The 24236-nt window shown below is 38.5% G+C and overlaps 1 long non-coding RNA gene across 1 annotated transcript; it reads right to left on the reverse strand.

Annotated features, from left to right (window-relative positions):
* Nucleotides 1–724: 724 nt before the first annotated feature.
* LOC148973553 (uncharacterized) lies at nucleotides 725–16423 on the reverse strand. Its single transcript, XR_016146601.1, has 2 exons — nucleotides 16270–16423; nucleotides 725–2754 (listed from the first exon to the last, which is right to left on the reverse strand). It is a non-coding gene; the product is annotated as an uncharacterized LOC148973553 (long non-coding RNA).
* Nucleotides 16424–24236: the final 7813 nt, after the last annotated feature.

A 24236-nucleotide genomic window follows, 5' to 3' on the forward strand; every position in this document is an offset into this window, starting at 1 on the left:
GAAGTCTAATAGTTTACCCAAGTGCTGCTAAAGAAAAGGAATGTGTTTTTTTTTTTTCCCTACATTTTTCCTTCACCACAAAAAGGCCAACACATGGTCACCTCAGGACTTTATATTTAGATATTATGTGGAATATTTTCAAACACATCAGAGAAATGATTCCCGTCCCGAAGCCTAGCTGCGTTTTAAAAAAAAAAGACTTTTGAGTTACTGCTTTTACCAACTGGAAAATGCCTTGTCAAACAAAGCAAAGACCCATTGGGATGTCACATAATAAGTGAAAACCCAAGGAAAAACGGGTCATCGGAATTCCATAACCACACACAAGTCCCGCCTCTCAGGGGAGCCACCATGGAAAGCAAAGCGCTGCCGAGAGTCACTCCTGTTTTGGCTCTGAGGGATAATGATACATATATGATATATTCTGAGACTACTCAGCTTTTATCCAAAAATAGATGCAAAAGGTGTTGCTCAATAACAGTAACATTAGAAAACTATTAACTATATTATTTATTCCTGTGATAGCATTACTCCAGTCCTCAGTGTCACACAATCCTTCAGAAATCATTCTAATATGCTGATTTGGTGCATACATTTTTTTTTTTAATTCTTATTAGTAGTAATCTTGAAAACAGTTATGCTGCTGAACACATTTGTGGTAACCGTGCTACGTTTTTTTTTTCCCAGGATTTTTTTTTGATTGAAAGAAATTAAATACATTTAATGCATTTTTGTATTTTTTTATTAAAAATAATATTTATAGTGTACACAAAGTTCAGTCTAAACCAGTTCCTTGATGTTTAGAAGTTGTAGTGAGACTCTGCTTCGCTCACTGTAATTACATCATTGCTTTGCATTTCTGGTTGAGGCCAATGATGTCATTAAGTCTGAGCAGCTTCCAAAATTTCTGCAATGGGTTTATTGTATGACTAAATCTACTGTTTGTTTCACTAATTCCTAATATCATTAACCGGCTGGTTTGCATGCCCTTAAAATTCAATCAAGCCAAAGAGCTCTCTTTATTCTCTCTCTCTTTCTCTTGCGCGCTCTTAGCCACAGCTCATCATGCACTACTTTATTTGTTGAGTGCTTATTAGAGCTGCAATTAAAGGCACTGTTTTATTCTGTTTGCTCCGCGGGCCTTAATTAACAATGCAGGGCCATTTATTACATTACTGCTTGTAAAATTTAAGTACCTCCCCATATTGGATGCAGGATTTTCACTAGAAGAGCCTGGGGGAGAATTTGACACTTCGCCGAAGCCAACGCAAAGCTCCTTTTTTATTTCATCGACCCTAGAGATACATTGCGATGTCAGAAATATAGACGTTTGCTTTAAATTATTAGTACTTTTTTAAGTAAACACAAGAGTTTGGATACTCCGGGCAGCCTGGGGAGCTGTCTGTTAACAGACGAATTGGGTTTAAAGACCGCGACTTTGGATGCACGACTGATAAGACGCAGCGACTGTACGTGTTTATGGGATACACAGCAATAACGCAGGGGCCGGAAAAGCCCCTGATCCCTTCTCATAATAGCATTTTCCTAACTGCCTCTTTATCACAGGCAATTTCGAAAACTCTTCAGGGAATCCTTTTTTTCAGCCGTGGAATCACCATCTCTCAATAAATTCCACCTTTAAAAAAGTGTGGACCATGTGTTTTATGAAGTCCAAGTTCAGTCAGAGTGCAGGCTGAACCAGGGCCCCGTAGTCTCTGGGTTTCATCTGATTTGCGGTGGCAATAAAGGTGCAGGGGAGAGGGGGTGGTGGGAGAAATCCCTCCACATGCTGCCCGTTTCAGATGTGTTTTGGATTGAAAATAGGATTAATGTGCTAAAGTGTGATTAGAATGGTTAAACACGATTAATTGGAACGGACTCGCATCGCCAGGGGAGCGGGGCGGGCGGAGGTGGGGGGGTGTTCCTGGACGGCCTCCAGTTCACCAAGTGAACAAAGCACACCAACTGTCCAGGATTTTCCATGTCTCCACTGGTGCGCCTTTTCCTTTGCATTTTCTCATAGCCAGCTTGTCTGAAGGCAGATTAAATGCAGCTGAGAATGTTGGTGTAGGCCTGCAGCGTGGGACCCTCTGGGAATAGGCAGGAACCACGAGCTTGGACTTGGCCTGAGCTGCGCTGCTTGAAAACAGCCATGCACCCAGGGCAGAGGTCCAGGTGGATCGGCAAGGGAGAGGGGAGTAATTTGGGGTTATTTAAAATGATCTATTAAACCCCTGAACTTTAATCAGGGTTGCTACTATACTGACAGGCATGATTTACTTACAAATCAAGATGATGGGGATGGGAGGGGATGGATAAGGTCAGAATTTGCGTACTTGATTTTCGGCAGGCGATCACGGCGGAGTCCCGGCGGCGCTCTAACTATTCCCGGGCCGAGCGAGCTGACTCATTAGCACCTCGGAGACGGATCTGAGTGGCTGATGGAGCGGCGAGCTGCACTCGGGGGTGGGGTGGAGGGGGTGAGATCACGCAAGGAGCTGACACACTTGTTTGAGTTCTGTCTAAACACAGCAGGGCTCTGACAGACACCTAAAGTCAAACTGTTTTACCCCAGACTCACTAACTCACAGAGCAGAGCCCGCATTTCAAATGTGATTAGCCCTCATCATCGGAGGGTTGAAGAAGTTAACGCTCGCGTAAACACTGAGCCGGCGACGGCGGGAGAGGCGCAGCCACGGGGCAAAAGTCGCAGAGGACATGAAGAGTGACATCTGAAGATCAAGGGGTCTCGTTCTAAAACAAAAACAGTTTAAGCGCAAGGTTAGCAAACGTGATTTAACATGGTTACGCTTCAAGAAAACCTTTTGAAGTAATACAAATAGAAATCAAATATTGTAATTAAACTTCAGGATACTGAAACCTTATAAAAAAAAAAGCGCATTTGAAAACTTTAATCAAATTTTAAGCTTGCTCTTTACAAATAAATGCTTTTTGGTGTTTCTGTAGATATTCATTAAAAAATGTACTGAAAACATGTAAAAAAAAAACTTTTAAAATATATATTTTTTATATATATATCTATTTGGAATTTAATAATTAAATTCAAGTTGAAATAAAAAAATAAAATAAAATTGATTTTTTTTATTATTATAAATAGCCAGTCGCTGACAATCACTCTGCAAACCAACCACTCACAATTGTAAGATATCAAGCCTGGTAATTTTGTTTTGTAACTAATTATATAATATGCTAATTAAACAATAAATTGTAATTATTCACATGTATCAATATTAGCATCAAATAAATAAAAGTAATTCAAAGACATAATTATTATTAATTACATAATCAGAAGGGGAACAAAAACGAAAAAAAAAAAACGACAAAAAAAACGTGTCATGCAAGATGGCAGCGATTAATAAATACTCTCTAATCTCTCTATGTTCTTGTTGAACCGTAATGATTGACAGAGTGTTGACATGTAAGCCCCGCCCCCTCTGTGTTTTACCACATTCACTGCTCTTCTGCTCAGACCGCTATGCATTGGAAGATTCTGACAACTCATAAAAGTATACGGGTTCTGGCAGCTGCTGCCCATAAACAGCTGCTGAACCCTATAAAACCATTATGAGGTCCTGCTCGGGTTCAGCAGGAAACAGGCATATCAATGTGTAAAATGATTGGATAGATAAAACAACTATGATTTAAATGATGTGCAGCATGCTGTAGTTTTTTATATATATTTCTTTATTAAGTCTTGTGAACATCCGGACTGCCCTATCACATTCAAGTATGGGTTAACAAAATTCAGATGTGTCTTATTTTAAGGAAAATAAGATAAGTGATTATAGGAAAAAATGGGGCAAAAGAAGTACAATATGCCACGCAGCGGATCTGCTGGGCATGAACATGCTGTATTCATTTGTTTTGCAAATAGACAAGCCAACAAAAACTTGCAGTCATACCTGCTTTGAGTTCCAAATTCATCACCTTTCTTGCTTAAGCCACAGGGTTTTTTGTATGTGAAAAGGTCCGCAACATTACAGAACGCAGTGTTTCTCCAAATATGATCAAATGTCAAGACTTTGCTAGTTATAGGCTTTTGTGTTAAACCCTCTGGTTGGGTTGACCTGGCAGGACGTTAATATGCATTGTCAGAGGATTTGAGGTAGAGCTGACTTGGAGAGAGGCTTTCTGATGCCTATGTATAATTGTCGGGGTCAAGGCCGTAGCTTTGGCGCTGGCGACTATAGCAGGCATTATATATTATTATATGATGAGGGACTTCAGACTCTCGTAAAATAAAGTATCAAGGGCATTTCCCTTTACTTTTAGCTTTGGGGCCTGGATTTTGTAAGAATCAGGCACTGGTTCCTTAGTTAAATGTGTTTTGTTTGGCAGATTAGTTTCCAAAAATCTTATTTTAAATGAAAAGAAAACATAATAAAACAAAACAGGCCCAAAAAATGATAAAAACTCCAGGTCTGATCCAGAACTAAAGAGCATTTCCTCTTCAAATGCAAACATTATACTTTATATCTTCACTGCATCATTTACATTGTCAATGTCACACGATAAATACAGTTTTTTTTTCAGAGTCTCGATTTCTGTTGAGACATTCAGATGGTAGAGTCAGAATTAGGTGTAAACAGAATGAGAACATGGATCTATCATGCCTTGTTACCACTGTGCAGGCTGGTGGTGGTGTAATGGTGTTATGGTGTGGGGATGTTTTCTTGGCACACTTTAAGCCCCTTAATGCCAATTGGGCATTGTTTAAATGCCACGGCCTACCTGAGGATTGTTTCTGACCATGTCCATCCCTTTATGGCCACCATATACCCATCCTCTGATGGCTACTTCCAGCAGGATAATGCACCATGTCACAAAGCTGGAATCATTTCAAATTGGTTTCTTGAACATGACAATAAATTCATTGTACTAAAATGACCCCCACAGTCACCAGATCTCAACCCAAAAGAGCATCTTTGGGATGTGGTGGAACGGGAGCTTTGTACCCTGGATGTGAATCCCACAAATCTCCATCAACTGCAAGATGCTATCCTATCAATATGGGCCAACATTTCTAAAGAATGCTTTTAGCACCTTGTTGAATCAATGCCACGTAGAATTAAGGCGGTTCTGAAGGCGAAAGTAAAAATGCTAAATATCCACAATTATTTCCAAGATGAGACATTGACGCCACTGAATTAAACATTCAAACAATACAAAGAGGTCCTTTAACAAAAATTTAGCGTTCAAAACTAATTACGTGTTAGTATAGAATGGATACCATTTTACATTGGCAGTGTACATTATTTACTGCACTGTATTCAAGCAAGTATTCCATTCTGACCACAGACACTCAAAACAGTATTGAGGCAGATATCTCTGTGCTTTGCTGACCATTTAGTGATGTTAGAGATAGTGATGATAGACTTAGTGACAGCGACAACATTTCCTGCAGTTCCTTCCATTGAAACTAGTAAAAGTTTGATGTGCGCTAGTTAGAACTGGCAGAGAATCATCAAGGCAGCGCTTCTTTCTGATCGCGAGCGCTCATGCTGAGATGAATAGTAATGCACATGGGGGAAGTATTTCATTCACGTATGCCAAACATCAGCAGGAGCCGTAGGATGCACAGTGGACGTGTCCTTTCTGAGTGTCACTTTTATTACAGGCCCGGCTGGCTAAGAAAAACCGCCCGCACTCAGCCCGCTGCAAGTCATTTCTCTTCCATTTTCCACTACACACTGACATCTGATGGCCTAATGCTAGAGAGGTCTGAAAAAAAAAACAATTTACCTCCTTTTTTTTTTTATGGACTATTTTTCTTTCTCATCTGCCGCTTTCCATATCGAAGTTGCATGTAAGGACAAAAAAGAGCTGTGGTTCAGATCCTACCATGATTTAGAAAATATACTAGTGAATGTTAACATCCATAGGTCATGGCATGTACTATAAACGTCATGTTCTATAATGAAGACGCCTCTAAAAATCATTGATAGCAGATGGGTATCAGTCCGAGGGTGAATAAATATCCCACTATCTTTTTCATGTGGTCGAGAGAAACATATCCAGCAAGATGTTCTCAATGTGCTTGCCAGTACGCTGAAATGATGTATTAGAGAGCAAAGAGACAACACAGCTAATCTTGAAATAACTTTCTCATGTTGTCTTGCGCAATTTCACTGTTTCTATATATCAGATAACACGTGTTGTCAGGCCTCGGAGTGCACTACATCATCTGTGATTCAGATGTTCATGAATACTCTATGAACACACAGACCGTTTTGCTATTTGCACAAGGGCTATTTGTCTGCTACACTACGGGTTTTCTCTCAAATCCCCTGGAGGTAATTTTCCAGTGAATTTGTGATGTTTGTTCAAAATAGATCTTTGAAAACAAATTGAAGAAGTGTTTACCGAAAACTAATTCACTTTGGCCCTGTTCATTTTTCATTGAATTAGCTATACACACATAAAATGTTTTGACTGTTCCTTACAAGACCATAAGTGCACTAAATTCATAATCATTGCTGACAGACATAACACGTTTGAGCTGCAAAAGTGCAGCGAGGGAATTCAATTTACAATTTATCAGACAACAAAAATGGGTTCTCACATCCTTGTGGGTATCAAATATATTATTAGGCTTCTCTATAACAACACTGTTCCTTTGGCTAATATAAGAGGGATAAGAGGGACATATGAGAATCATCATAAAGAATTATGTTAATAATGTTTGGAATTCCTCAACAGCTCCTGTAATGATTTTTTGTGCTTTTTTTATGAAATGCATGTTTAGGAAAAAAAGAGAAGCAAAAATAGGAAAAAAATGTAGAGGCAAGTCTTTTTAGAGGCACCATAAAATGCACTGTAGCTTAAGCTTAAATTAAAACAATACTTTAAAGAAAAATACAAAAAAAAAACATATTTCATATATATGAAATATATATATATATATATATATATATATATATATATATATATGACAAAATGCAGTCTTTACATCTTTTTTGTTTTGTTTACTACACGTTGCCATAGGAACATAGTCGTAAGAGTCATTTGTTCATGAATCAAACTTCACTTGTCACACTGCTTGTTTGTGATTCACTAAAAAGAACCGGCTCAAAGTAATTAGTTTGAGAGTCCATGTTTTTGAATCACTAAACAGAAACGACGGCTGATTCAGGAATCGAACTACACGTTGTATGTTTTTGATTACCAAAAAACAAAAAAACAACAACAAAAAAAAAAAAACAGCTCATTAAAGTACATTTTTTTGGGGAAATGTACAACAGTGGTGGCTGTCAGAGTATTTTAGCGTGGTTTCCAGTTTTTCTATGCAGGAGAATGAATGTGCGAAAGCTGTTAATGAATGGCAGTTGGTGGTTCTTGTATATATTTTTTGGAAACATAACATTCTCTCTCTCACACACACAAACACACACTCACGTCAACTCTATAGCATGTATCTGCGTTTGCTCAGATGTTGCGCCTTCAGAAAGCCGACTGAATAGACCTGCAGCTCTTCAAGAACACTGCCCTTGACTTGACTCTCAATCCAATAATTAGGCAGAGGGCTCACTGGAGGGGACGTCTCCAGGCCCCACACCCCCCTGCGGTTCCGCTAGAAGACATTCCATAACCCAAGATTGAGAGATTAATTTAGATTATCAGCAGCATGAGCCAAACCCAATCTGATTACTCCACCTTTAGGCCTAATAGTTAAAACAAACAGTGATATCTCTGGATCTTATCTACGGACAATTGTATCTGATGAGAGCTGTTGATAAGGAAGGTACCACTCAGAGGAAACGGTACACCCGGGTCTTTTCCGTGGACCCGGCAGGAGGCTCCTGGGTAAAGCCTGAATAACAAATGAGTTTGCTGCGGATTTGGCTAATCATCCCATGCCTCAAAGCCCCCCGGACAATTCTCAACTTATCGCAAGAGTCAGAGCACTTGAACTGGAGACCCCTACCCCTAATTAACAACCCAGCACAAATGAAAACCAGCTGCTAATAATTACATAATTAAAGTGCCTATGGGCGGAAAAAAAGCATAATTTCTGCAGCCATCGCCATAAATCTTCTGCTGTCCGAGCCCATACTTTCAACGTGAACTTTTTCCCGAGCAGGTTAATGCATTACTCATACAAAAAACAGTATCCCTTTGTATTTTTATTGGACCTGCTTTATAACAAAGAGAAGTCTGAGTGGCCTAAGTGAATGTCTATGGCTTGCCGAGGGCACAGGCGCTTTGACGCTTCAGCATGTCACCATCTGCGAAGGCTTTTTTGCTCTCGAGTCCGATCACAGAGGGGGGTCATTACAGACAAACAAGCTGCCGCTTTACACCTACTTCTGTGACTAAACACACCCACAGAAATAGAAAGAGAGAAAATTAAATCTCTTAGCTTTATTATTGTAAAAAAAAAATTGTTGGGTGGGGTGGAAGAATGAAAATAGTCACTGATTTTGCGAACAAACTCCAGAAACAGCATTTGGTTTTACTTTTGATAATTCAAAGCCACACAACCCAGGAACCAGCAGCAATGTGGCAATTAGGCAATTAAAACTATTTCACAGAATAAGCCATAAACACCTCTAAGTGTATTGTAGCCGGGGTCACATGCTCAGACGGCCATAATGCGTGATCTTTCACCAACGTCTTTCCAGGATGATTAATAGTTTAATTTCTACGAATTATTCAGACACACAAAATATTTGATAGAACGACAGCTATTACCAAATCTAGTAATTGACATGTTGTCAGGATGAAAGGTGTAATTTGTTTTCAGAGCACTTAACAGGGTTAGAAAAGCCACCGGTCTTAGCATCATCAATCATCCGTCATTGAGCGGCGGGGCAATAGCGTGCGCGCGGGTGAAATGTGCTGAGCTGAATGAATACTGTCAGACAGCTCCCTTCCTCTCTTTGAATGTGCACACACTGTTTTTACTGTAAAGATCATTACAAGAAGTCCTCTGGTACATTATTTGTCCTATTGAAATAAGTGCTCTGGCAGAACTGATGTTTTTTTTCCCCCTCACGTTGAGGTGAGTCACAAACATATTCCAAAAAGAAAATTTGGTATTGAGCTACATACCTCTTGTTTAAGCATCACACTTAGCATAACAAAGCAACACGGACTCAACAAATATATATTTCAGGGGTGGGGCCATGTATTCAACACCCAATTGAAGGTCAGTGAAGAGTTTGGGAAACCTGTTTGAAAACAGTAGTTATTTTTGCATGACTTCACCTTAAAGGCCCCCTGGAATCAAAATCGAAGGTTTTTAGCTTTTAGTATGAATATGCTAGCTTTAAGGTTATGAATAGACCATTTCACAAGATGTAAACAACACTGGTCCAGAAGCACTTCCTGTTTCAGTTTTTTAACACTACATAAAAGCTGGGATAAAATACAACCAACAGAACATTTAAAACTGAATCAAAAAGTTAAACAACATATTTAAGATGTTTTCTTTACATGTGAAATAAAGAAAACAGTTAAAAACCGAAACAGGAAGTGCTTCTGGACCAGTGTTGTTTACATCTTGTGAAATGGTCTATAAGCAGCCCGTTCTCATCCTTTAGCGTCACATAAAACGCTATATGACAAAACGACGCTATACTACGCACATGGCACCCTTTATCGTTAATATAACACGCGAATCCAAGACGTCATAAATCCTTTAGCAATAATATGACACGCACAGTCGCACACCCTACCCCACACCTAAACTTAGCCCTCACAGCGCGTGTTATATTAACGATAACGGGTGCCATGTGCGTAGTATAGCGCCGTTTTGTCATATAGCGTTATATATGACGCTAAAGGATGATAATGCGTTGGAATAAGCAGGTGTGTTCCAAAAAAATGTAGCAATCAAAATTTACAATCTCTAATTTCCGCTAAAATGGGTCACGGATTTTTATGACATCCCTACAGACTTTAGCTTTTCATCACATCTTCTGTCTAATCAAATGCTTGTTGACACGTCAGGGAGCGTTATGGGCTGGAGATGTGTGTTCGGTTGCTCAAATGCTCGAGTTTTATTCCGTTTTCCAACTGTACGTTGGTTAAGAATGAAATTTCTAGAATTTATTGACACATCTACTATTCGGATTTTTGCTTCCATTGCGCTGTCAAGTACGACTTGCAGTCTGTGAGGTAAACTAAACGCTATTGACTATATAAAAAAGGGGAGGAGTCATTTAATATGTCCCACCTTAGCTTCCTGTTTCATTAGAAATTACATCAACTCATCGTACAAAGCTGTGCGTTCCAAGGCACTTCAGTGGGCCTTTAATATTCCTGTTTTTCACTCAGATAATTTGTGCTTTATTCCAAATCCAAATGGCATGTTAATATTGAAGCTGTTCTATACAGTATGTTTGTCATTTAAGTTTCCAATGCAATAATCTTCACTTTCTTCTTCGTCTTCATTCTCTTGGCAAAGCTAAGCTCATTCCCGCTGACACTCTTATGAGTTTACTTCAAAAGAGTGCGGCAGCAGATACAGAACGTACGGCATGTGGCGATGAGACTTTAAAGCCAATCACACTGGGAATGGGAAAATCTGAAGCAGATTTCTTGTATTTACATTATTCAGTTTTTGTGACTTTAAACAGCGTCAGCCAATTACGAGCTCAATTCGCACAAACCCGACCATGACTATCTGAGGCCTTTGTTTTCCTTCATGTGTACTGTAGGGGAGTTTTCTGTGCTCAAGGGAAGTTGTTTTTCTTAGCATGCATGTTGACACATCATTGTACCGCTACACAAGGCCATGATTGGGGCCGTGGGTTTTCCAGCACATTTCAACTTCTGACAGACTGAAGGTTAAGATGTTCTGAATTAGATTTGAATTACAACCACTAAATGCCCCTGTCAGAGTTAATTATGCCTGACACTGGCCATATACATACAGCTGACTGGCTCTTATAGGAAGGCTCATAGCTTAAACAAAGACAGACTCTAAAGGCATATCTCCTAAAATTGTCAAAAGATAATGAGCTAACAGAGGCACATATCTGGTAAAAAAATGCTAATCCATCTTTAGCCACGACTATTGCTCCACAAAAATGCCGTCAGGATATTCTCGCACAGCTGTGAAAGGGAAGAAATGGACGAATCAAGAGCCAAGAGCTGGCTTTAAGGTTTTGATTATAAGGATCACACAAAACGCATCAACACACAGCAATTTTCTAATGCATTTCACATCCAAGCATACCCTTAAACAGCCTGTTTTGAGTTTGCTAATATTTGCAATTGACTTTCTTGCACGTTTGAGGGATTGGGATTCAAAAGTGTCTTGTTTGATATTATCATAACGTCTAGCAGTGATGAAAATACATCAGGATTTTATTTCAGGGATTATAACAATTTGAAGGGCTTCGGGGAGGTGGATTCACACAAGCTGCAGTGAGAAGCGACACATACATTCAAAATGTAAAGCTCCCTGTTACTCCGCAGCAGTTGTTTAAGTCTTTTGACACAGTAATTGCTCAGGGCTGTGCACGGGGGAATGAGGTATCCTTAAACAACGGTCAAAGTCTTTGAAAAAGAATGAAAGAATGAAGAAATAAATTTAAATTCCTGTGTGAGATGCTGAAAATAAACAGTGTGCTGGGGTTGGCATCAACAATTTGGAGGACGGCCTCTGCTCTTTGTCAGGCTGAGTGCCTCCCAACACGACTGCAGCTCGGATCGCGCTTCTCGCCCAGCCAGGTGTGAAAGGCTCACCTTGTGGAAAAACTTTTAATCGTAAGTGATTTTTAAGAGTCCAAAGACACACATTTATAGGCAGTGACCTGGGTCCCAAAAGTAAGAAATTAATTTGTCTACCATTAATTTTAGAGATCCAAAAAGATATGTTCATACTCATTCAAATTCAGACACGGTAATGAAAAACAACGTTTCATTATAAGCCTGTTTCCACCTCTGAGTAAAAACAAAAAAACAAAAACAAAAAAAAAAACACTGTAAAAAAAATATCTTCAAGATTTATCATCACAGCATTTTTTTCTTTTGTCAAATCAACTTAAATAAGTTATTTAGTTCAGATAACTAATTATTTTGAGTTTCTGATGATTAAATCAATCTCCTTCATTGTATTAACTCACTTTTTCCAGTTCAAATTAAGGCAACCAGGTAACTTAATTTTTTTAAGTTAAATCAACAATATTTTTTACAGTGAAGTAATTGTGAGATAAAGATTATAATTCAAGAAATCAAGTGGTTCTGAGACATAAAAAAGATATACATTGCGAAATTTAAATTCACAATAGATACAGTACATTGCAATAATGAGAATAGTCGCAACTACAATTTTGAGACATTAAAGGGGCACTTGGCAACTCTAGTCACTTCTTCGCTGATTTCCACTTTTGTTGTCGCATGTGTTCTCATCAGCGCCCCCTACAGCTGTGCAGCGTATATTTCACAACACTGTCATGAAGAAACTCACTTGCAGCGCCCTCCTCACGATTTCTACCACTGCTCATGTGCTTCTGTTATTATCGGAGCCGGCCAACTCTATCGTGTGAAGCTATATCTACCGAGTGGGTAATGCATCATACACAGTATCATAGAATTATGTTGAATTGTCATAAAGCAGTTTGTGTTTCTCGCTCGTTCTCGCTTCTCACGAGACTTCTATTTCCAACTTCCCGGGACGTTAGTCCTAACGGTGCAAGGTTGGTTTTCCGCCTGGGAACGCTGGGGGGGAGCAGGTTGCCAACTGCCCCTTTAAGTCACAACTTTTAGATTTAAAGGGTTAGTTCACCTAAAAATTTTAATTCTGTCAGTAATTAATCACTCTCATGTTGTTCCAACCCCGTAAGACTTTCGTTCATCTTCGGAACACAAATTAAGATACATGTGTTTTTGATTAAATCTGAGAGCTGGATCACTCCTCCATAGGCTTCTTAAGGGATCGAAACTGGCCGGCCCAAAAGTTATGAAAGACATTGTTAAAATAGTCAGACTGACTACTGACTACAGTGGCTCAATCTTAAGTTTATCAAGCGACGAGAATACTTTTTGTGCGCAAAAAACAAACAAAAATAACGACTTTAATCAACTACTCATTTCCTTCTCTGTGGGCCGTGAAATTTCACTCAGTGAAACTACGCAAAGCTTCTGTTTTAGACGTCACACGCAGGCTCACTATTATTTTATATTATTTTATATTATATATATTGGTCATGTGTGTGATACATTTGACGTATAACCTAGAAGCTTTGCGTAGTTTCACTAGTTTTCAGTTTTTTTTGCGCCCAAAAAGTATTCTTATCGCTTGATAAACTTAAGAAGCCTATGGAGGAGTGATGAAGCTCTCAGATTTAATAAAAAATATCTTAATTTGTGCTCCGAAGATGAACGAAGTCTTACGGGGTTGGAACAACATGAGGGTGAGTCATTACTGACAGAATTTTCATTTTGGGGTGAACTATCCCTTTAAGCTGCAATTACGAGACAAAAAAAGTTGCAATTGTGAAATATGAAATCTTAATTGTGATTTGCGTAATTTCAACTGTGAGAGACTTTATTTCAATTACAAAAAAACAAAATCAGCTTACGTTTACATTTAAGACAGTCACCTTTATTCATTTCTTTTACTCTGAGGTTTCATACTAATAATACACGTTTGCATTTGGCATACATCACATCTTAGTGGTGTAATATAAACTGAGAACCTGGTCCAGAAACACCTCATTAAAAACTCACAAGTACCCTCTCAGGTGTGCCTAAATGGATGCCCACTTCATGACGCTCAAAAAAAAAAAAAGTTACTCAGCGAGCTATACACATCACTGGGGAACCTCTGAGTTGACCCAGAGAATCAGCTCCCCTGCTATTTATAGGTATACATTACACTCCAAGTGAAAATTAGGTTACCCAGTAGTGTACACAGAGCAGTGGCCCACTGGTCCTAGCAGACCCTATGAAGCATGTTTAACAAAACAGTCACTGAGCTTAATATACTCCGCTTATTATCAAGGGTAGGATTAGGGTAGGATTTGGCAAGCCATAAATATATCATAGCTTCATTAAATCTGGACACTGCGGTAACATACACCAGAAAATAGATGATTCAACCTCACAACACTCAGCAAACCTTAAATGCTCTTGTGCAGCGCTATGGGAAAAAAAGAGGCCTAGTCTGAAAGGACCTTACATATGAAACCACTTAATTAGGGCTCCCAAAACTATGCCCCACTGTTCCAACAGGCATTAAGCAGTTGACATGGTGAGTTTGTTGTGGTGGAGCCTTACAGGGTTGTTTGTGTATCATCATCAGCTGTTGCGGTCTTAACTCAAATGTTATCTGAGAGGCAAGAGCCGTTTAAATCAGCTTTGATGGCTTTTAGGATAATTGTATAAACAACCAATTGCTAGTTTAGAGGGATTACTTTGTCTGAATCAGCGCTCCAGTTTATTCAGAAAAAAACGCCAGTTAGTAAATTACTCCTGATGGCCAAGTAGATTTTAAGAAATATTTAAGTTAAGTTTAATTTCAGCATTTATGTTGATTAACACAAAAATGATTTTGAAGCAAAAAGGAAGGTTACAGTTGAGTACTTACAATGAAAGAGAATGGGGACCAACTTTGGATGATTACAAGCTGAAAAGTTCAGTTTAAAATTTTATTAAAGCATTTATATTAATAGCTATGTTAAAACAAGTTATTTGAGCTGTATATTAACTAAGTTGTTTGTGTGGTCATTTTAGTATTTACATCTATTGAAACAGTGATTTTAACATTAATGGATTGGCCCAATTCCCTTCCATTGTAAGTGCTTCACAGTCACCCAGATTTGTTTTCTTTCTTTTTTAAAAGAAAACGAAGGACAAGTGGTAATTTTTTTTTTCTGTAATCAACATTATGCCATAAGTGCTGTTCACTGAGCGTAAAGGTCGACGACATTGAAGTGAATCCGAATGCTGATGATAAGTTGGATTCAAAAGTAGATGTGTAAATAAATTCTTGCCATTTCATTCTTAACCAACGTACAGCTGGAAAACGGAATAAAACTCGAGCATTTGAGCAACCAAACACACATATCCAGCCCATATCCCTCCCTGACGTGTGACTTTGGCCAGGTGGTATTTATAGCATAGGGAGCAGGACGCTTTAGATTCTAGCTTTTGATTGGACAGAAGATGTGATAAGAAGCTGAAGCCTGTGGTGATGTCATAATCTGTGATCCATTTTTAGCGGAAATGAGAGACTATACATTTTGAATGCTTATATCTCTTAATGCTAAATTTGCCATTGTTTTGGAACACACCCGCTTATTCATTACCTTAAGTCTAACATATACATACTAAAAGCTAAAAAAAACGTACATTTTAATTCCAGGGGGCCTTTACCTTGTACTAAAACCAAAATTGCTTTAAAACCATTTTGACGTTTATGCACAGTGAAAGACATTACATTTAGCAAAATACATTTAAGCATAAAAATTCTGACATGCATGTCACAGTTCTTCTGATTCCATCATCCGCAAAGCACATCGATTATATTCGCCCCATGACAGATCTGGCTAATTGTCGGCCTGTTGGTTTATTTAAGCTACATACCAGCCTAACATTCTCATGCATTGCAACCATATAAAATCAATTCAAGCCTGTCCTCTGACATGCCTGCATGGAGCACTTTACATACAGTAAGAAAATATGTGCTCTAATAATACTGTAATTTTATATATTGGCTTATTTTTCTTTTCCTAAATAATACATGTGTTGTGTTAAGTTCACCCGGCAGGAATTTCACTTCATATGTGTGCCTAGACAGAAAATAGACAGTCCAAATCTATCCCAGGTTGCCTCTTGGTGAAAATCTGGCCTTCTTAAAAGGAAAAATATATAGATGAAGGGCTTGGATATCAGATTATCATCAAGTAGCACAAGTTCCCCCTTATTTTGTAGCAGATTTTAGTATCAAGTCTCTACTTCAAAGAAGCTCATTACACTAAGTCCTGATTTCATGGTCACAGCTGCATTGTATTAGCAATCACAGCATCTATACATACTGAGCTGTGGTTTCTTTTTTAGGGAATGGGCGGAATATTGCGGCTTATCTTACAGATATCGATGTCACTTCAGGCGTGCATGATTGAAACACTCCTTTTGAGGCTCCATCAATGATGAATTGGCATGTGCAAAATCAAGTTTGGCAATGAAAACAAGCCTAAATGGGTTTTTTGTCCATTAATAATTTGATTGCCACAAAAAAAGAAAAAAAAAAAACCCACCAGGCTGATGGTACTAGAAAAAGAGAGGAATTTTTACCTTTTCCGCTGGAGTGCAGATAACACGCAAGCGTTTCCAATGGAAGTCATTTTCCCAGTATTTCCCTCCTGGCACGCCAGTCATCGGTCTCCTCACGCTCTCGTCAGTCTTGTGGCGTAAACATGATACGCCAAACAAAATATGTGACGTTATCAATTCCTAATTCAAATGGACACATAAATTGCAGTGGTTTAATTTTTCAAGCATACAACAATTATTTGAATTCATCCCATTTAATAATACATGCCTGATGGCTGTGTGTTCACAGGGCTTTCGGCACAATCAAGATCCCGGATTTGTATCGAGTTACTCATGGCTAAGAGAAAAAAAGAGAACTGAATAACTAGTGTTTGAAGACTAGACCGTCTAATCACACTATGTGGGCTCACATGAAATCCTGGGCGGGATTGAGATTTGTACATCAGTTCTTATTTCTAACACATTTCTTGTTTGTTTTTTTTTGCCTTGTACTACAGAAACAATTTCACAATATCTTTGAAAAATTCAGTGATACAGTACAGTATATACATAATCTGATTCAGTCCCCATTCTATGATTCTTTTTGTAAGTGTATACACACACACATACACACACACAGTAAATGAATGGTTAGCAGTCAGTATCATGGTATATCTTTCCTATCAGCAACACAAATCAGCGGAACTAAACTGATACGGACATAGGCTTATACAGTATTGTTATGGAGGGGGCCATTCAACATCTACTCGGACAATCTTCTGACGCAGCATAACGGTCTAATGATCCAAGTTCAGACAACTACAGTGATAACTAAGCAAATATTTAATTATTACAATACTAATTTATCACAAGAAATTTTGTGAACAACTTATTTTATACACTCCTGTGCATTTCTGGGCGGCATTTTGGACGGATGTTACGTCATTTGAATTTCTGACCTGTCAGTTTGCAGTCAGTCAGCCTCATCTGTCAATAATAATAATAAAAACTCACCTGGGCTACCGTGTTTTTAAAATTATATTAGTGTTATATTAATATTATATTAATATTTATATTGTTTGTTTGTTGTCTTATGTTATACATGTTTGAAATAAAAAAAGAAAAAATGGAAAAAAAAATATAGCATCTACTTTACTTAATTTTATATGTTGGTATTCAGTGTTTGTAATGCTAATACTAAAGGTCTTGTGGGGAAAAAGTAGAAGACTTGCCTAAGTCTAAGTCTGTGAAATAAACTGTTAAAAGGGATTTGATAATCACTAATGATTGTATGTGGATTTGATCTTTAATGTACTTTTTTTTAATAAACCAAGCACTGATGTTGCCATAGCAACAGCAATAAGCTAGTGGATAGCGATAGGAAGTCCTGCTCTTTTCAAAGAATCGGCGAACTCGTTTATGAACGACATCACTAGTAGACTGCCGAGACGCTTTCACCCCAAAATGGCGGAAGTGTAGGGCTGCTGTTGTGTTACAATGGAACGTTCTATTGGCTTTCACTTCTTGTCAATATACATTCTTTGGTTGACAGTTGATGCTGGAAGGCCTGCCAAGAGAGCATTATAGTCCAGTTTGGATAAAACAAGAGCTTGGACAAGGAGTTGTGTGACCGGGCAGTTCTAGCAATGTGGTCTATGAAGTTTATCGTTTATCCGAAGTTTATCACAACTCCTGTCCTGAGTTATGGTTGATGAACCCAGCTGCATGGAGAACTTCTGATGAAGTGCAAGGTTGGTCGAGACCCCAAGCAGCTCGGTCTCTGAAGGTGGTTGTCTTTCATCCAGCGAGAAATGTCTTTCAGGCAAGCCGAGATGCAAGCATCTACCGTCGGATCGTCTGGTTGGAAAGAGACGTAGAAATGTGTGTCATCAGCATAGCAGTGATAGGAAAATCATTGTTTCTGAATGTAAGATCCTAGTGATGACATGTAGATGGAGAAGAGAAGTGGACCAAGCACCGAGCCTTGAGGCACCCCAGTAGCTAAACATAGCGAAGTAGACTCCTCCTCATCCATCCGTGGATTCGATTTGTGGGACTTCCTCTCTGCAGACCTGAATTTAGAGCGATGCTCGCGGAGAACATCAGAGAGCCAGGGGGCAGAAGGTGTGGCCCAGGCTGGCCTGGATGCAAGGGGGCAGAAGTTGTCTAAAAAAGTGTCAGTTTCACTATTAGTATCTGATGAGAGCTGATTAGGGGGAGGAAGTGTAGATGGGACCAAAGAGAATAGGCAGGAGGGTGAGAGTGAGCATTGGTTATGCCGAAAGGTGACTTGTGGAGGAGCGTCCTGAGCCATGCTGAGGTTAGCAATGAGGAGTAAGTGATCCACGGTGTGCAGTGGAGTGACAAGCCTATGGTCAGTGGAGACGGTATCATCACTGCAGTGTAAAGGAGAAAATACTCAGCAATGGTGTTGACTTATGAATTTGCTTAAAGCATATTAAAACGCCACATGGACATATAAACAGCATTAAATACTTTAAATGTGGTTGTCAATCCTGTGTGTATATGTGGCCTGGGTCATTCCTGGCATTCAGTAATATTTAAGTCCCCCAGACTTTTTAAAGTGGTGGTTCACCAAAATAAAATGTTAAAAGCTTTTTTTTATCATAAAATAATGTCTTTTGTGAGGAACTTCTCTGAATTTGTACTTAGAAAATATTTAACAAAATGTGCACTGTCACTGTATCTATAATTTTTTTGCATATATTGTATTAATTTGTCGCTTTATAGTGAAAAATACATTTATTTTTAAAAACAAGGTAATACATGTATATCATGTCTGTACAGAAAATAATTTTTAATACCCAGCCTATCCGTGACATCAGTTGCTCTCTTGGACAGGAAGGATCAAACAGTCTTATGTTCAACAAAAACAAATCTTCTACTCTGGTCTTCTCACCTCCCACCATCTGGAATAAATAACCAGCTCTCCCTAGAACAATAACACCGAGCATAGTTGTTACTTTATATTTTTACAGCAATCTTAAATGTGTCAGAGCCACTTCTCTCCATTATCTTATCCACTAATATTAAAAAAGGGCTATATTATTTAATTAGAAACCTCCACTTTCTAGTGAAACAATCTGTAAGCATTTGCCCAGAAATAATGTGGGTGGGAGAAACTCAGAAAAGGCCGAGTCCAAAGCACTCCTGGGAGAAAAGCGAAAGGTGTCGCTCGACTGGGTGTACTTGTCCATGTATTTAGGGCCTCGTGTGAAGACATGACTGCTTAGTATCACATCTCAACAAAAACTGCATTTGTGGAGGTTCAGCTTATAAGGGTAATTACCTTCAGATGAAATGGAACACGGCTGACCACAAACCCACAGAAAAGTTAGGCATTAAAGGCTGAACCACTTCACTGAACACAACCTGTGCGCTGTGAAAAAGAAAATACTATAATCTGTATCCATAACAACAGATATGAAGCGGTTAAAAATTCAGATGGTTCAAGTCGCGAATAACAGGTGTTGACCACAGACATCAGGCCAAGATTTTTTATAGATTTTTGTCGTTCTCAATAACCACATAGCTTAAGGTGCTCATCATTTATTATGTTTTTATTTAATATTTTGAGGAAATTTTATGGTAAGATGCATTAATATATATGATACCATATATATCCATTTGTTTCCAGTTTTTACAATACAATTAATCTATACAATTTGTAAAATCCCTTCATTGCTGAGTGCTTATATATATATATATATATATATATATATATATAATTTCCTATTGTGTGTGTGTGTGTGTGTGTGTGTGTGTTTTCATAGTGCCACAAAACTCACTACGTGTCATACAAGTTCTGAAGTCAAATACAAATCAAAACATAAAATTATGACCGAAGTGACACCAGAGGGATAAAACATTGAAGCTTACCGTCACGTAAATGAATTGCTAATAATTTGTTGTTGTTGATTTTACGATAATGCAATTTAGCCAGGCTAAAATGTGTCAGGAAAGTCAATTCCGCACTTTCCCGTATTCCTTCAATCATTGCTTTTTGGACTGGCACATGCCATTCTGACGGACCCCTTATTGCTTTTCAGACGGATGACATTTCTCATTCAAGCTAAACGAGGGAAACATGACCGTTAGACTAAACTCTCATTACTCTCCTCTGCAAACAGTGGGGGCAATTTACAGACACCACTCAAGACTAAAACACTGTTATTGCAAATGGAAATAGGCCCTGGGACCCAAATGATTCGGTTAATTATTTCTGCATCTCGCCAGCCCGAGATGTCATGCTGTTCCCAAAGCCCCATGCTCAGACTTCATTTCAATATTCCCCAGATTGCTTTTGTGGTTCATGAGAGGAGAAAATGGGTGCGTGGCCAGGAGTGAGAAGAGAAGGGAGGCAGGCTTGTCTGAGCTGACGACAGGTGATGATGACAAATCAAACATACCCAGTGGCTCATCAGAGGAGCTGTGTCAAGTAATTACCATCTGATCATGGCTTTCATCCTGCTCTCATTACTGCTAACTGTGGACATTACAACCTGGGCTCTTTGGGGATTTGCTTTCAGAAATATTCATATTCCATTTCTGTTCAGCATTTAAGAATCGTAAAATGAGAGATTACATGTATGCCTGCCTGCATTGTTGTTCTAATGTGTTTGCAAAATACGTCCTTGCTGCAGATTAATGGGGAATTCTATAATGGCTAAATTATGTTCAAGCTGATGAAGAAATAGAGCTGTATCAAAGCATTTCCCTCCTTATTTTGGCTGCAGGTACACATACACTGCAGGGTCCAAAAACCTGAGACCATATTGAGAATCTGGAATTTTCACCTGGAAATAAAGAGAAAGTTTTATAAAAAAAAAAAAATATTACATTTATGATTATTGATCAATAAACTCCAAAATTTAATTGAATGAAAAAATTGATCATGTAACTTAACATCCACCAAGCATTATTGAAATTTGTAATTCAAATGTGGTTGGCTTCCGGATTCATTCAAAATAGTCGTCAAAATTTGACGTTGCAAACTGGTATTTGTTATCAAACTATTTTTTATCATATTATTAAGTTGTCCTTTTATGTGATGTAGTTACACGTTACTACATATTTACTGCAAAATGAGTAACTAAGTAACTAACCTTAACTCTGTAGTAAGTATTTGGAGTTAATATTACTCAGTGTACAAAGTACAATGTAACAACAATCACCTTAAAATAAAGAGTAACCTTTTAATTTATTATTGTAATCTTTGTTATTCTTCTTGTTTACCTATAGCATCTAATAAATCAGAAGTCTTGTACATTCACAGAAAACAACCTAATTCTTTGTTGACAAAAAAAATAAGGATAGATGGCCAGATGTTTTGCATCCATCTTAAATCATGCTGATGAGCATGATCATCAGGTTTCAGTTGATCCAGCTGTTAATAAAGCTGGGTAAACTAAACATACAAGCAATTAATAGCCGTGTAAATGCATATCTTCTTGTTTTACATCCATGATGTTTCCAAACAAAATACACAGTGTTAACAGAATGCTGGGGACGCTCCTATTCTAAACCACAGTTACAAAGCTCTCCATGCATAATGAGATGAAGCAATTAGCACGAGCCAATTCATCCTAAATAGGGGGACAATGGTTCTGGCGTATTAGCCTGCTAACAACTGACTTCCTAATTGTAATTGTTCCTAAGTGAAAAGATAGTGGGGATTTGAGTGTTTATTCTGACACTCCATTAACACCTGAGCCCCAGAGAGTAAATCCCCCATGAGACAGACCTTTCAGATGCACCACACACACATACATATGCTGGTAAAGGGGCCCAGGCACCCCGCTGTTTACTCCGCTAATAAGCTACATTAAGAGGGAGGAGAATGCATTAGAGCAATTATTTTGTATGCATCAAAACAATTTGCATTACCAGTCAAAATATTGGAGACAATGACTTTGTTTCTGCTGATCTCATTTTTTTTATTTGAATATTAAGGCACATGCTTTAATGCCTCAGTATTGTTGGAAAAAAATAACTTTTTATTTATTTATATATATATATTTTTTTTACAAATTTATAATAAAATATTTGATATTTTCACAGTTTGACTAGGATCTAGTAAGATCTATGTGCAGGCGGTATATTGTTAAATCAGTTTTCAACTGAAAAATGAAAAAGTTCTTAAGTATTTTGAACGTTTATTTACATGACAACGGCATTTTGGGGACCAAAAAATACAAACTTTGAAAATGGGTTTTAAGGTGCAAGTTTCTGAATACGATAAATTTATCATCTCTGTGTAAACTAGAGATGTAAAAACTTGTATGTGTTTAGCGCATCAGTGTGTATTAAATTTACACTAAGTGAAGAAAAAAACACTCTGGAACACAGGAGCACGAGGAAAATCACTGGAGAGCAACAAAACCAAACTTAGTTTGACGAGAACACACAAAGAACTGAAACAAACTAGCTGTATAGACCTTATGTAGCCCCGCCCCTTTTCAGCACTGCGCTCGTTGTCTTTTGACTTCCGGTCTGTATTTTCACAGCGATCTTGCATAGGTATGAATGAACTGCTCAAAAAAAATTTCCCAGTCAACATTTGTTAAGACATCTGCTTTACAATGCTTATGATAACTTTTGTTAACTCTACAATAAGTAAATCCAATTCACCAGCTAATTACTCCTCGACAGCGATGCCATAGAAATATACAGAACCGGAAGTTCAAAGACAATATTCTAAAGATGACGGCGCCCACGTTTCTCTGGTGCATAAGGTCTATAAATACACAGGATAAGTGAGGGAGAAAACAAGGAACAGGTGGGACTAATCAATGAACAATTAGGTAACTATGGCAACAAAACAGTTAAGGAAAAAATGGATTTTTAACATCATTACTGCTCAAGAATCATTATAATCAACGTTGAAAACAGTTGTGCAAAACCATTATACATTATCTTTAGTGAATAAGAAAGAATTTATCTAAAATACAGTAGGCGATACTATACTATAGAATAAAGTAGGCTATAATTTCTTTAAAGTTGGCCTCAAACTTTTGAACAGCACTGTATCCAGAGTAAAGTTCACTTACATTTCTGTACTACCTCATTCTATGTCATTTTCTCACTTCTTACATTACGATAAATCATTTTCGTTCTAGTATACTCCTTATTTACAAGTCCCTTCGGATAAAGGCATCTGCAAAACTAATAAATGTAGTCTGCAAATTGATGATGCAAAGCAACTCTATTGACCACAGCGCCCACCTAGCAATTCTTAGAAAGACTACTCTGTCACCAAAGGAGACGGAAAGAACCGCAAACCAATGGAGAAAAAGAGATTTGACTGATAGAGTGATGCTAAATGTGATTGCTGATTTGGGGCCGTACATGTGGAAGCGCGTGCGATCCTTATCTCTCCTGATGCCGGGGTTATTCCTCGGCCTGCCCTTATGACAGGGTGCATGGAGCTGGATCCAATTACACGTGAGGAAGCGCAGACCCGCTCCTGAAGCTGAAGGGCCATCAGTAAACCGCCGCATTAATAACCTGTTGGAGTCCTGACCTGCGGATTGCAAGGGCCCGACTGCAACACACTGTAATCCTCAAGTGAAGGGGAATCGAAAGAGACTTTACAAAAGAGGGAAACAAATGGCCGTACGAGGATGAAGAGGGCGCGCTGCACGGAATGCATGCTATGCTCGATTACTATTGTCGCCTGCTCCTGGAGCTTGAAAGAGAGAAAAACAAGATGCTGAGGTCGAAAGGGCGACTTGTGTAAGCGCGTGTGCGCTGAGTGACAGACGGTTTAGCGCTGGTTTGGGACCTGCGCTCGAAAGGTCAGTAAAAGTTTTGGCAACCGAGCAAGCGGAAAACAATGAGCCCCCTCTGCATATTTATTCGTCATCTCTTTGTTTTTATAGCGCAGAGAATAAATGGCTCAAATGACACGGCACAAGCCTGCACATTGTCAACACAGGTAATAAGTCACCATTAGCCTCTCATTCCCACACTCAGCAAATCAGCCCCGC

This window comes from Pimephales promelas, chromosome 15 (assembly GCF_988280905.1).
Source record: "Pimephales promelas chromosome 15, fPimPro1.hap1.1, whole genome shotgun sequence".
NCBI classification, from domain to species: domain Eukaryota; kingdom Metazoa; phylum Chordata; class Actinopteri; order Cypriniformes; family Leuciscidae; genus Pimephales; species Pimephales promelas.